General features: G+C 46.6%; 1 pseudogene; it reads left to right on the forward strand.

Annotated features, from left to right (window-relative positions):
• Positions 1–2,824: 2,824 nt before the first annotated feature.
• LOC145530592 (myeloid-associated differentiation marker-like) lies at positions 2,825–3,827 on the forward strand (annotated as a pseudogene).
• Positions 3,828–13,185: the final 9,358 nt, after the last annotated feature.

The raw sequence follows: 13,185 nt of genomic DNA on the forward strand, positions 1-13,185 counted from the left end.
GCCCTGTGCATGACAGAGTCTCAGGTTTATAAAACAGGAAAACAATCTACAGATGTGCCCTACATACATGTACATATATGTCTACATACGATGTCAGAGCATGTGAAGTGTGCTGAAGGCTATACATGAGGTTGATGACACAGATCCTCCCCAGAAGGAGGGGTGGATGCTCGTGTGAGCAGAGGGGAAGCCTGGCCACGCCCAAGAGGGGAAACTGGACACGTGTGAGACGATCATAGTCCTGCTTTATGCCAATTACATATCAGAAGAATAAAATATAGAATATGTTAAAAAGAGATGAGAATGGAAAACAATATAGAGTAAAAGGCATAGCAACAGATTCATGAGACTTCTAAAGGAGCTAGAAATCTGGATTTTCATGAGAGATGAAAACACTGTGCATCTACCAAATAGTTCAAGAAGAAATAAAACTGATTCTACACCATCTCTTCCTGAAAACACTGGGAAGGAAAAACAAACACATCCCTGGGCCACCTCCAGGACACACAGGTTTGCCTGATCTGGAGCAAATCAAGCCTTGCATGTGTTTGGGTCCAGAGGTGGGGCAGGGCCTTCTGGGTCCTCTTAGAGCAGGAGGGAAAGGGGAACAGGAGCTGGCATGGATTGAGTATGCCGTGTGCCAGGCCCTCTGATAGGCCCTTCACAATCTTTCATTCGCTTAATTGACACATTCCCTGGTTGCTCAGTGGTAAAGAACTCACCTGCAATGCAGGAGGTAGAAGAGATGTGGGTTTAATCCATGGGTCAGGAAGATCTGTTGGAAAAGGAAATGGCAAACCACTCTAGAAATTCTTGCTTGGAAAATCCCATGGACAGAGTGGCTGACAGGCTACGGTCCAAGGGATTGTAAAGAGTCGAACATGACAGCGTGCATGCACAGGTATTAAGTCCACTGCAGACATGGAAAAACTGAGGCTCAGTGGGTAACTTGCCAGGTTCCTCCATGCCCCACTTCCTCCCTGAAATTCTTACTATCCATCTCACCTCCTCCTTCCTTCCCCTGTCCTGGTCGTGACTTTCCCAGCTCACTGTCTTCCAGTTCACACACCTGGCTGCTGGGCAGGCAGGACTCAGCCACATCCAGGCTATGCTCTAGCAGGGCTACCATGTCCAGGCTCACAGATTAGAGTGGAGGAGAGGTTGCTGGGAAACTCAGGCAAACCTGCTGCTTTCCAGGTGGGGGAACAGAGGCTCAGAGAGGGCAGAGGCCTGACCCAGGTCACACAGCAGGAACCCCCATGCCTCCCCTTCCTAAATCCTCCCTCTGTGCCATTAAATGGATTCAAAGCCTCCACATCAGCGTACAGATACAAAATCCTTGTTCATTTTCAACCTCTTCTTCCCAGCTTGGAAACTGCCATCCAGTCTCCCAGGTCACAGAAATCCTCGTTCACATAGGATTACTCCTAGATCTTTCCAGACTCCCACCTGGATGGCAGGTTTGGAGCTTGAGCCAAACATTATGTTATTTATTCTGTGGTTCCTCCAGGACACTCCACCTTGAGTCATGCTGGTTTGGTGTCCCAATGAGGAAGAGTCACATGTTAAGGCAAAGTTGAGGGGAGGGGATTCAGAACAGTCCCTACTCCCATGTCATCATGTTACCATGGCCTTGCTCTCACCCCATGGATCCTTCCTGTTCTCCCTAAAGCTGCCCTCCTCCAAGTAGGGCTGTGTCCCCTCAAATGGCAGCTCCTTCTACTGATGGCTGCAGGGAGGAAAGGCTGGAACACGTATGTCTCCAGGTTGCTGCGGAAGGAGGCCATGGCCATGAAGGCATGTCCTGGATCCCACAGCCCTGAGCTTTGGTCTTGGGCTCTTACCCACGGGCCCTACTGACATGCTGGGCTGTAGAGGAAAGCGTTCAAACCCATGGCTTTGGCATTTTTTTTATGAGGTTACTACTCCTAATCTCTTGACCTTAGAGAAGGCCCTTGATTCACCAAGCCTTAGTTTTTTCATGTCTAAAATGGATTAGCAGTGGTGGCTCAGCTGGTAAAGAATCCGCCTGCAATGTGGGAGACCTGGGTTTGATCCCTGGCTTGGGAAGATCCCCTGGAGAAAGGAACGGTTACCCACTCCAGTATTCTGGCCTGAAGAATTCTCTGGGTCGCAAAGAGTCAGATATGACTGAGCGACTTTCACTTTAGTTTTTTCATCTCCAAAATGGGATTAGCAGTACATCCACAGTCCATTTTATGAAATCCATGGAGTTAAATATGCTCCAGAATTCAGGATTTTTTTCAACTCCAGTTGCATATAGTGCATCTACTCTATAAGACATCCCATCCCACCGCACTGGGGTCTGAAAGCCCTTATAATCAAATACATTAGTGTTTCTGAAACTGAACTTTTAAACATTCATACTAAGGGAAATAGAGATCATAATTTGTTTCATGTCTGTTCACATCTGATTTTGTTACCAAATAATTTAAAAAAAACTTTTTTTAAAATTTTGACACACTTGAAGGGTTGGGACTGTAGAAAGGACCATCCTAACCTGTGTCTCTGTAGATAATGACACACAGCTCAGAGGGGTCCAAAATGTTCCTGGTTGAGGCCAGACCCACTCTGCTCTGAACTTTGGGATAAGACAAGTCTTGTGACAAGGCCAAGGATGATGGGTGGGGAGAATCATCTTGGATCAGCTCTGCTGTTACCCAACTGTCTGAGTCATTGGTTCCACCTCCATAGATCCTGAGTCGTAGCCATCGCAGGCCCCTAGGCTCTTTTCAGATGTCTGATTAATCCACCTCCAAAGCTGGATCTTTCTCTGGTGGGTCCTCAGTGAAGACCCAGTCTGATGACAGTGACCAGCCTGACCATCAGGCTCACCGTGAGCTCGTCCTCTGGCCTGGCCTCTGCAGCCATCATGGGTTACTTCCTCCGCCTGCTACAGCTGCTCTCCACCTGCCTGGCCTTCTCGCTGGTGGCTACTACTGGCACTTGGAGGGAGGCCATAGGTAACTGGTCCATGTTCATCTGGTGCTTCTGCTTCGTCGTGACCCTCCTTACTTTCATAGTCAAGTTATGTGGGCTCCAGTTCCTCTGGCCCTTTTCCTGGGACAATTTTCTCAACTATGCCTCTTACTCCACCCTCCTCTGCCTCTTGGCCTCCATTATTTACCCCACCACGTACATCCAGATCTTCCCTCGTGGCAGCACCTGGAACCACGCCATTGCTGCTACTGCTTTCTCCTGCCTCGCTTCTGTGACTTATGCCATTGAAGCGGCCTGGATCTACACCTGGCCCAGCCAGATCACCTGCTATGTGCTCCCCATGCCAGGACTGCTCAAGGGGCTAGAGAACTTCGTAGCCTGTGTCATCTTTGCCTTCATCAGCAACACCTCCCTGTACCTGCACCAGCCGGCCCTGGTGTGGTGTGTGGCTGTGTACTCCATCTGCCTCTTTCTGAGGGCCGTGGCCCTCCTGCTGTATCTGAGAGGCTATAGCAACAAGTTGCCCATTTGCTTCCCCATTTTCCTGTTGGGGTTGGCCCTGCTCTCATCTCCCTCTACGCCAGCGCTCTGGTCCTCTGGCTGCTCTACCAGTTCGATGAGAATTTTGGTGGCCAGCCCCAGCGGTCCAGTGATGTGAGCTGCCACAATCAATTCACCTATTTGGTGTGCATCTGGGACCAAAGACTGGTTGTAGCCATCCTGACAGCAGTCAACCTGCTGATTTACGTGGCCGACCTGGTGTACTGGGCCCGCTGGGTCTTTGTTAGGGACTGAGGACAAGCCCAGGGACTCCTGATCCCCTCTGCTCACAGGAGGTACCTTCACCGAGCTCTGGTGTCCTCTAATGTCTTCTTCCTGGCTCCCTCTCTCCCTCCTCACATCCTTCCCCACTTATCTCTCTCTCTTTTCTATTTCCTTCCCTCCTTCTGCTCTGTCTCCTTCCTGTTTTGTGTGGTGGCCCACACCCTGTTTTACCTTTTTCTCTTGCTGCCCTCATCTGTTCTACATTTTCTGCTTTCTGCTCCTTTTCTGGTCATCCTTGGTTTTCCCATCTCCTGTGTCCTGACCACCTCTCCCCATTTTCCTTCTGATCCATCAGGACCTGAGACTCCTTCCTTCTCTGCCCTCCGTCCCCTCCCACCTCCTAAGGTGCTGACTCCACAGCACACAGCCCTCTGTGCAGCTGTTCACACCCTGGGCCTCCAGAGGTCCTCACTGCCAAAGTGTGTCTGTCCCCCTGGCAGTGCCTTAGTTGGTGTGTGTGTGTGTGTGTTTTGGGGTGGAAGTAGGTAGATAGGCATTGGGCTCACTTTCTCCCAGTAGAGGGGGGTGCACAGTGTGCCTCCCATTTAAGTTCAAAAGAAATATATGGAGGTCAATAATGTCCAATGGGCAGGATACTCAAAGCAGAGACCCTCGGTCTGTGGGCCCCACCTGGTGCTCAGCCTCACCTGAGATTGGCTCCAGAATTTTTGCAGGCTCACTAAACACTGACTGACTAAAGGCCATTTTAGAGGAAGCCAGGAGTAAATGTCTTCCAGCCCAACTACTCTCTGTGGAATCAAAAAAGGAGCTCGTGATGAACCCCAGGGTCTTGAAGACACCTGTCTGCAATGTTGGTGAGGGGCAACAATGTGGCCCTCCTGCCTCAGTGATCAAAACAACTTGTCCTGCCTCTGCAGTGAGAAGAGCATGGACCCACCAGCCTTAGAAGTGATGTAAATGTGGACAAAGAATGTTGCCTGCATTTTCAGAAAATGGTGAATTATGTTGTCCATCATGTCCTCAGGCCATCAGCCTGTTTCAGCCCTAATATTCTATCCTGAGGGGAATTCAGGATGGAGAAAAACAAGGTACTGATCCTAGAAAGTTGAGATGCATATCAGAGGAATAATTTTTGTGAGCCCAGAGCACTATATCTTCCCATACATAGAAAAGCAGTAAAATCATTGACTTGAGATAACTGTTTTTTGTGATCAGCAATAATCTATTGATTTTAACTACATGTGTTCCCCCAGCCCCACTAAAATCTCCTATATATCCTGACTCCTCCCTTATCTCTTTGGAACAGTTCCTCAGAGCTGTCTGAGAGTGTCTCCTTGGCTAGAGTGCTCAGTAACATCTCCAAATTAAACATAAATTTGTGACTTTTAGGTTTTGCTTTTTTTTTTCCAGTCAACGGTTTTGGTGACTACAGAAGGCACCCAGGGAAGGCTTCTCCTCTCCTCCTGAACTCTACGAAGCACTGAGCCTTGTACCACCAGAGGCCTCTTGTGCCCATCTGCCTCCTTAGGGAGTCCAGATTAATTGGGGCGAGTCTCTCTTGAGTTTTGAATTTCCTGTTATTGGCTGATAATCCTGAATTTTATTCTGTGGTGTTAAACTCCTCTCTGGAGGAGTAGGTTTTCCTTGAAACTTAGTTTCGAGAGGCAGTAACTGGTTTATCTTCAGTTAAAAGATGCTGGGAAGATTTTGCTCAGTTGAAACACACTGAATGGTAATGAAATAAAATCCATATTTATGGCAAGTTGAGAAAAATTTAAGCATAAAATTTTTCTCTGCCCATTTGGGTCTCCTTTTTTACTTTTTTGTGTATTGTGCATCTGCATGAACCAGGCCTCCTTGGGGGACAGCATTTTTTCTTGATCTCATCAAAGATCACGGCTTCTTAGGAGATAATCTTCCTTCTTAATTCTGTGAGGGACCAAGATGACCCAGGCTTCTCAGGTAGATTCTTCCCAGCAGTAAAGAATCCACCTACCAATGTAGGAGATGCAAGAAACGCAGGTTCAGTCCCTGGATTGGGAAGATCTCCTGGAGGAGGAAATGCAACCCACTCCAGTATTCTTGCCTGGAAAATCCCATGGTCAGAGGAGGCTGGTGGGCTACTGCCCATCGGATTGCAAGAGTCGGACATGACTGAGCATGAACAAGATGACTCATACCTATTGTTCTCTTTGTTGGTGTAGATATGGATTGAGTAAACTGACAATAATATATCATTTAATGTATAACTCTTTGTCTCAAAAGCTTATATAACTGTGCTTTGACCTATAATGGTGGAATAGTCCTCAGAAAGATTTTTGAAAGACTGTCTCTTAGGTTATAATCCTCCAGGTTAGCTCAAATAAAAATTTCCACTTGTTTCTTAGATCTACTGTGATTTTTTTCATGAACATTGGATTATTCTCAGTTGAAGGACACTGGAATTAGTTTATTATGTTCATACAGAATTTATACTTACAAGTATCTGCTTAATTGATAATTAAAGGAAATCTCACCTTAAATTGGCCAGATTGGGGTTCTTTTGACATTGCAAAATTAATATATTTTTGCATGTGCAGCTAGGGAAAACAGCTTGATAAACCATCGTTTTAAAATTCTTACCTTAAAGGAACAAAAGTGAAAACTTACATTTCTCTTCCTGTGTCTTTGTGATTAAATGTACCTGATCTTAGGCATTTCCCCGCCCCCTCCCTGTGTTTTAAGAGGGGTCTCTGTTTTGGTCTCTGTTATCCCGAGGAACTCTATGGCAGCCAGTGAAATACACTGGGATTCCAAGGAGACTTTTTGTCTGGCTCTGCCAACTCTCAGGGAAATTAGTCATAAGGGATCCAACCCGTAAGGGTCCTTTGTCATCTTAACCTTCTTTTTACTTTCTCATACTATTCTTGGGAGTAAACTTTCTACATTTTGTGAAGGCTACATCCTTTGCACCTTCTTGTGGTGGCATCTCCTTTTGTTTTTGGCCTTGGTGGGTCTTCACTGCAGCTCTTCGTTGCTACACAGAGCTACTCTCTAGCTGCACTGTGTGGGCTTCTCATAGCAACGGCCTCTCTCTTTGCAGAGCACGGGCTCTAGGGTGTGTGGGCGCAGTAGTTGTGGCGCACTAGCTTAGTTGCTCCATGGCATGTGGGATCTTTCCAGACCAGGGATCGAACCCAGGCTTCCTGCATTGGCAGGCAAATTCTTTACCACCTAGTCACCAGTGAAGCCCTGAAATAGAAAGGCTTTTAATCTTTGGTTTTCAGGAAACTTTTCCTCTTATGCTATGATTTACAACAAATTGATAAAGTATACATTTGTAAATAAAGATGTGACATTTATCTTTTTCTCTTTACCTGATCCCTCTGCTGCTGCTGCTGCTAAGTCGCGTCAGTCGTGTCCGACTCTGTGCGACCCCATAGATGTCAGCCCACCAGACTCCCCTCTCCCTGGGATTCTCCAGGCAAGAACACTGGAGTGGGTTGCCATTTCCTTTTCCAATGCATGAAAGTGAAAGGTGAAATTGAAGTTGCTCAGTCTTGTCTGACTCTTAGCGACCCCACAGACTGCAGCCCACAAGGCTCCTCCATCCATGGGATTTTCCAGGCAGGAGTACCCGAGTGTCTGATCCCTCTAGAACTTGGCTTATCCAGCTCGCTCTCCTGTGGACTTGATGGTTTATTGTGACCAGATTACAGCTAGTTATACTATTCACTGTTTTAATTTGTTGTCTCTTACTGTTTTCAAATTATGTATGCCTCATGCCTCTCCCCGGAGAAGGCAATGGCACCACACTCCAGTACTCTTGCCTGGAGAATCTCATGGACGGAGGAGCCTGGTAGGCTGCAGTCCATGGGGTCCCTAAGAGTTGGACATGACTGAGCGACTTCACTTTCATGCATTGGAGAAGGAGATGGTAACCCACTCCAGTGTTCTTGCCTGGAGAATCCCAGGGACAGGGGAGCCAGGGGGTCCCTAAGAGTCGGACGTGACTGAAGCTACTTGGCAGCAGCAGCATGCCTCTCTCTGCTGTACTATGACTTTATTAATGTCACTGCTCTATCACTTATATTCTGTCTACTTCTAAGATTGCTATCTCTTATTTTACCCAATGTGTAACCAAGCCTCCGACAAAATTAATGATGGCTAAACATGTTACTCTATCATGTATAAAACTCTACATAGAGTAACTGTAATACTGCAACTCTAGATTTTAGGAGAAGCAACAAGAGAAAACATTTCCTGGATCACAAAAGACTAGTGAGACAGGTGATCCATAGAATTTTGGGTTATCAAGAGGACCTAATCTGAAAAATTAGTGTATTAAGTGGCCTATCAAAAGAATCTTTGCCTGATTTAGGAATGAGTCTTTCTAGTGCCCTCGGACAAACAGCCTATGAAATGCCTCTCAAACCTGGGTCAAAGTTTGACCAGGAGGAATTGCCAAGGACAGAGAACATGGTTTGCCATTTCAGTAAACAATGGATGTTGCCCTCTATCTATCCATTAGGCACTGCAGCCACCCTCAAAAGTGCAACCAGGGAGGAATTCAGAACGGATAAAAACAGGATACTAGCTCAAGATGGTTAAAATGCACATCTAATAATTTCAGTGAGCTCATACTCACTTCCCATAGATAGGAAACCACTAAAATGTTTAACTTGAGGTGCCTGGGTTTTATGGTTAGCAATAATATTTTGATGGTCGACTTCATGCTATTTTTTTTTTCAGCAAAAACACATGCATATTCTGGCTCTTCCCTTAGGTCTTTGGAACAGTTCCACAGAACTATCTTAGAGGCTGTCTCCAAGTCTATGGTCCTCCATAAGGTCCCTGAGTAAAACATAATTTGTAAACTTTAGTTTGTGCTTTTTTTTTTTTTTTTCAAATTGACATTAACCTGGATTTTTTTCTTCTTTTTCCTGGTTACGAGGGCAAAAAGTACTAGTGGCCCTATTCTTAAACAGGAAGTTGCTTTTCAATTTTTGGGGGGGTGGAGGGGTAGATTGAGGGCAAGCGGAGGAGTAGGTTTGAAACCTGCTGCTATAGTGAAAGGAATTGCATTGTTTGTGTGTGTAGAGCATGGGCACATATGTTTCTGTGTCAGATGTTTCCTAATGCTCAGAAAAAGATGAAGGAAAAAACTATCCAGATAAACGGGCAAAACACAAAATCCACAGACCCTGATTACCCAAATTTGCTTAGAATGCAGAAGCAACTGAGCAGATGTCAATCTTCACCCAAACCAAGGTTTTTACAAGCCCCTGCTATTGCCTCCCCACCCCAGAGCCTTAGACAGGGCTCATCCCCAGGAAACTAGGGGTTGGGCCCCACCCCAGTGCCCAACACCTTATCCTGTAGCTCTTAAAGGTCCCTTGCCAGCACCTCAATGCCTGTCTTAAAGTTGTGTGCCTGCGTGTTTGCTCAGAGTGTGGGTTTGTGTGTGTGTCCGTCCATGCACTCCCATGCATTGAGATCAATGGCTGTTTACAGTAACCGGTGGCCAGAAACGCAGCACAGTCCTTCTTCCTCTCCTAGTCTCAGAACAAAGCCTGAGAGCCCTGCATCCTAGGGTCACCAGGGCCAGAGGGGCCAGGCAAGCAGAGCTGTGGGAAGGGCAGGGGAAGGACCCCCACTATGCCCCTCATTCCTGTACTGGGATGAACCACGTGATCTTCACCCAGTGGCAAGTGTGGTGGATGGGGAGGGCTCCCAGGACTTGGTCCCCATGGCAGGTAATCTTAAAAAGTAAGGAAATAAAATTCATATGTTAAGGCAAGACAAAAATTTCATATGGCCAAATACATTTAACACCATGTTAAAAAGTTACACAGATTTGTTTATTGCAGGACTTCCTAGGACCTTGAATAGAGCAATATGAATTATACAATTACCAATAGCAGGAAGTGTTTCTCAAACTTGCACAATCAGGGAACTCCTTCCATGCAGCATCTTGAACTAGTGTTCCATGGAATATCCTTTGGGAGCAATTAGTTTCAAGCCTCTGTTGGGAGTGATCCAGCAGTGCTGGCTGGAAAAGTTCTAATGACATCACCTCCCACAGTGGCCCATCTCATTTGGGGGCATCTTTAATTCCTTAGGGGATGCAAAGCCCACTTGCCCCGCTCTCTGGAGTTTGAACAGAACAGATCCAACCCTTTTGTTTTTCAGGGTCCTCTGAAAGTTCTGCTATGTCTCTGGATCTTCTGTCTTCACATCCCCTAGACTGAATGTCTCTGCATTAAGCAGATGCTCCTTCAGAACAGGAACCAGCTTTGCTGTGGGGTCTGCAGTGCCCAGCACACAGAAAACATGCAGTAAATCATTGTTTAGAGCAGAAGTGCATAGAGCCTCCCCAGATTGCTCACGCAGCCACAACTGTGCCCCCATCTCCAGACCTTCCACCCTCCTGGCTGTCTGTGATGAAGAGTTGTGGAGCCACACATGGTGCGTCACATGTTTCCTGTGACATTCGGTCTCCGGTGCTTGTTGTTCCGTGAACACTTAACTCTCCAGATCCCACAACTCTCTTACACATAATCTCAAGATGGCGACTTGTTCCCTGCTCAAGATCTTGCACAAGCTGTTTCCTCTAACTTTGATGTGGCCATCTCTTTGTCAGTCTTCAGTTCTCAGCTGAAATGTCACCTGTGTAGGAGGATCTTCCAAGTCATCTGCTCCGTCCCAGGACTGTTTGTTTTCTTCATCGTGCTGGTCACTTCCTGAGGTTACCTTGTTAGAGGATTTAACCAGTTTATGGATTTGTCATCTGACACACCCACTGGAGCAGAGCTCCATGAGAATAAGCATCTAGTCTCTGTAGTCACCTCTGGGTCTCTGGGTCAAGTCCATCCGGGACACAGCTTGGACAAATGAACGACTGGAATCAGTGATCATTGGAAAAGCGGGTGTTCTTATCACATGCAGACAAAGTGATAATTATTACAATAAAATGGATGGGGAGGAAACTTTGGGTGATGATAAAAAAGTTTATGACCTTGATACTGTTGATGGTTTCATGGAGTGTATATTTATCTGACAACTCATTGAGTTGTATATGAACAGTTTCATGTCAATAATACTTAAATAAAGAAGTTTTTTACAAACTAACATAAAAAAGTAGTTAAGAACCCCACATGGTAACATGAAAATCAAGTGTAACGTTTAGAAGGACAAAATCATATACATTACAATTATGATAAGGTAAAAATAAGCTTAATATGGATATACATTACAAAGAAATACGTTTGTATTACCAAAAAAAAAAAAAAATCCGTCATGGAGGTCTTGTCATCCTGGACCACGTAGACTCTCCTCCCACATTTCATCATAAACGCTCCTGTCACTGTTCAGCCAGACATCCCAGGGCAGAGGGAGGTTGTGAGATGCTGACCTTCTACTAGAGGCAGATTCAGCAGCTGCATCTGGCTGCCTGGACAGCTCGGGGCAGTCGGGCCTGTGAAAGACCCTTGTCACCTTTCACTGTGTGATCACTCACCAGGGTGGGCTAGTCTGCCTGAGAATTCTCATCGCTTGATCAGTTCCATCCCTCTTGAAGTGCACGAGCCAGGCCTCCAGGTGCAGGCAGAGGAATAGCATGTGTATCGGGAGGGTCCTCCAGAAGATGCAGAGGCAGGAACCCAGGCTGCCTCCCTGATGCTCCAGCCTCCATTCCATTTCCCTCCTACAGCCAGAGTGTCAGTTCCAAAGTGGGCCTCTGATGGATCAGCCCCTCCCTAAAGAATGTCAGTGAGGCCTCATCACTTACAGCTAAAAACCTATGTCTCTGGTGTTCTGGTCCGTCCACATTGGGCCCTATCTGCTGCCCCTGCAACACCTCCCTTCCTCCCTACCTCACCTGTTTGGCCCAGATAAGACCCGGGAGCTTGTGATGACCTGTCCACACCAGGCTGCCTCACAGAAGGGCAAAACCTGAAAACTCAATCTGGGAGCAATGAGACACGGAGCTGGTGGGATCCTGGAAGGCTTCCTGGAGGAAGTGATTAAAAGTCGATTCTTTAAGGAGGAAAAGAAGAGAGAAAGAACCTTTAGATTTAATTGATTTGCTCAAGTTTCTCTTGAATCTTCTGTGGCAGAACTGATGTGATCTCTGCTTGTGTGTAGGAGGGAGGAGGGAGAAGGGAGAATTAAGCATAGCTATCTGGAGCCTGGCCTATTTGCCCACTTGGGTCAGGAATGAGGCTTTGGGATGGCAAAGGTGAGGAGTTGGAGCTGAGACACTTTCCTAAAGCCAGGACCACATGGTCTGCAGCCTCGGAGCAAGGGTAGACAAGGAAAACCAGGTCCGTCAGCAAGAGGAGACGTCAAGGCTGATACCTACCTCCACAGGAGTTTTTTTTTTTTTTGTCTCCACAAGAGAAATAGAAATCTCAAGTCTTCACTTCTTGTGGATTTGGGCCCAAAAGTTCTTGATCCCTGAGGTCCAGTGGCTCTACAAACTGGAGATATTAACACAAGAGTGCCAAACAGGTGATTGGCATGGAGGGTCCTTAGCAGAAGCAAGTGCAGTTATTCTTTGGTGAAACTTTAGTGAAACTCCCAATACAGATGTCAGAATCCTGCCAGGAAAAGGGGTCCTGTAGAAGGGGTCTCATAGTGTAATGACAAAGTACACAAGGGATGAACCCACTGTGAGTCCCAAGAACTCCAGTGAACACAGAACAATCTGAAAGAGAAAACATTCACTTAGTATGATAAACACATCAGGAAAAGACACAACGAAAAAATGACAGGAAGATCTGAGTGAGGACCATAATGGGTTGAAGATTGTCCTCTGAAAAGGTCATTTCTACTCAGAATACGAATTCATTTAGAGATAGGGTCTTTGGAAACATATTTAGTTAAAACCTCTGGGATGGAAGACATCCTGGGTGGAGTGTGGAATCAAAATCCAGTGACTGGTGTCTTTATAAGAGGAAGGACAGAGGGGTTTGCACACAAGGAGTTGAGAGAAGATGAGCATGTGGAGGTGGAAGTAGAGATGGAGTTAAGTGGCCACGAGCTGAAGTGGGGAACAGGCGTGGATAGAGTGTGCCATGTGTTAGGCCCTATGATGAGCCCTTCACATGTTTTTATTCATTATTTAACACAAAGAGGGTATTAAGCCCATTGCACAAGTGAGGAAACTTCAGGATCGTTTAGCTATGCAGTGTCTGCCAAAGCTCCAGAACCTCTTTGTAACTTTGAGTGTCCATCTTCCCTCCTCCTTCTCTGTCCTTCTGGCACCTCCTCCTCCTTCCCCTGTCCTGGCCATGACCTTCCCAGCTCACCGTCTTCCGGTCCACAGGCCAGGCTGCTGGGCAGGCAGGGCTCAGCCACATCCAGGTTGTGCGCTGACGGGGGCACCATGTCCAGGCTCACAGATTAGAGTGGAGGAGGGGTTGCTGGGAGACTCAGGCAAACCTGCTGATTTCCAGG

The sequence above is a fragment of the Giraffa tippelskirchi genome, chromosome 12 (assembly GCF_054371585.1).
Source record: "Giraffa tippelskirchi isolate mGirTip1 chromosome 12, T2T-mGirTip1v1.2.pri, whole genome shotgun sequence".
Taxonomy (NCBI): domain Eukaryota; kingdom Metazoa; phylum Chordata; class Mammalia; order Artiodactyla; family Giraffidae; genus Giraffa; species Giraffa tippelskirchi.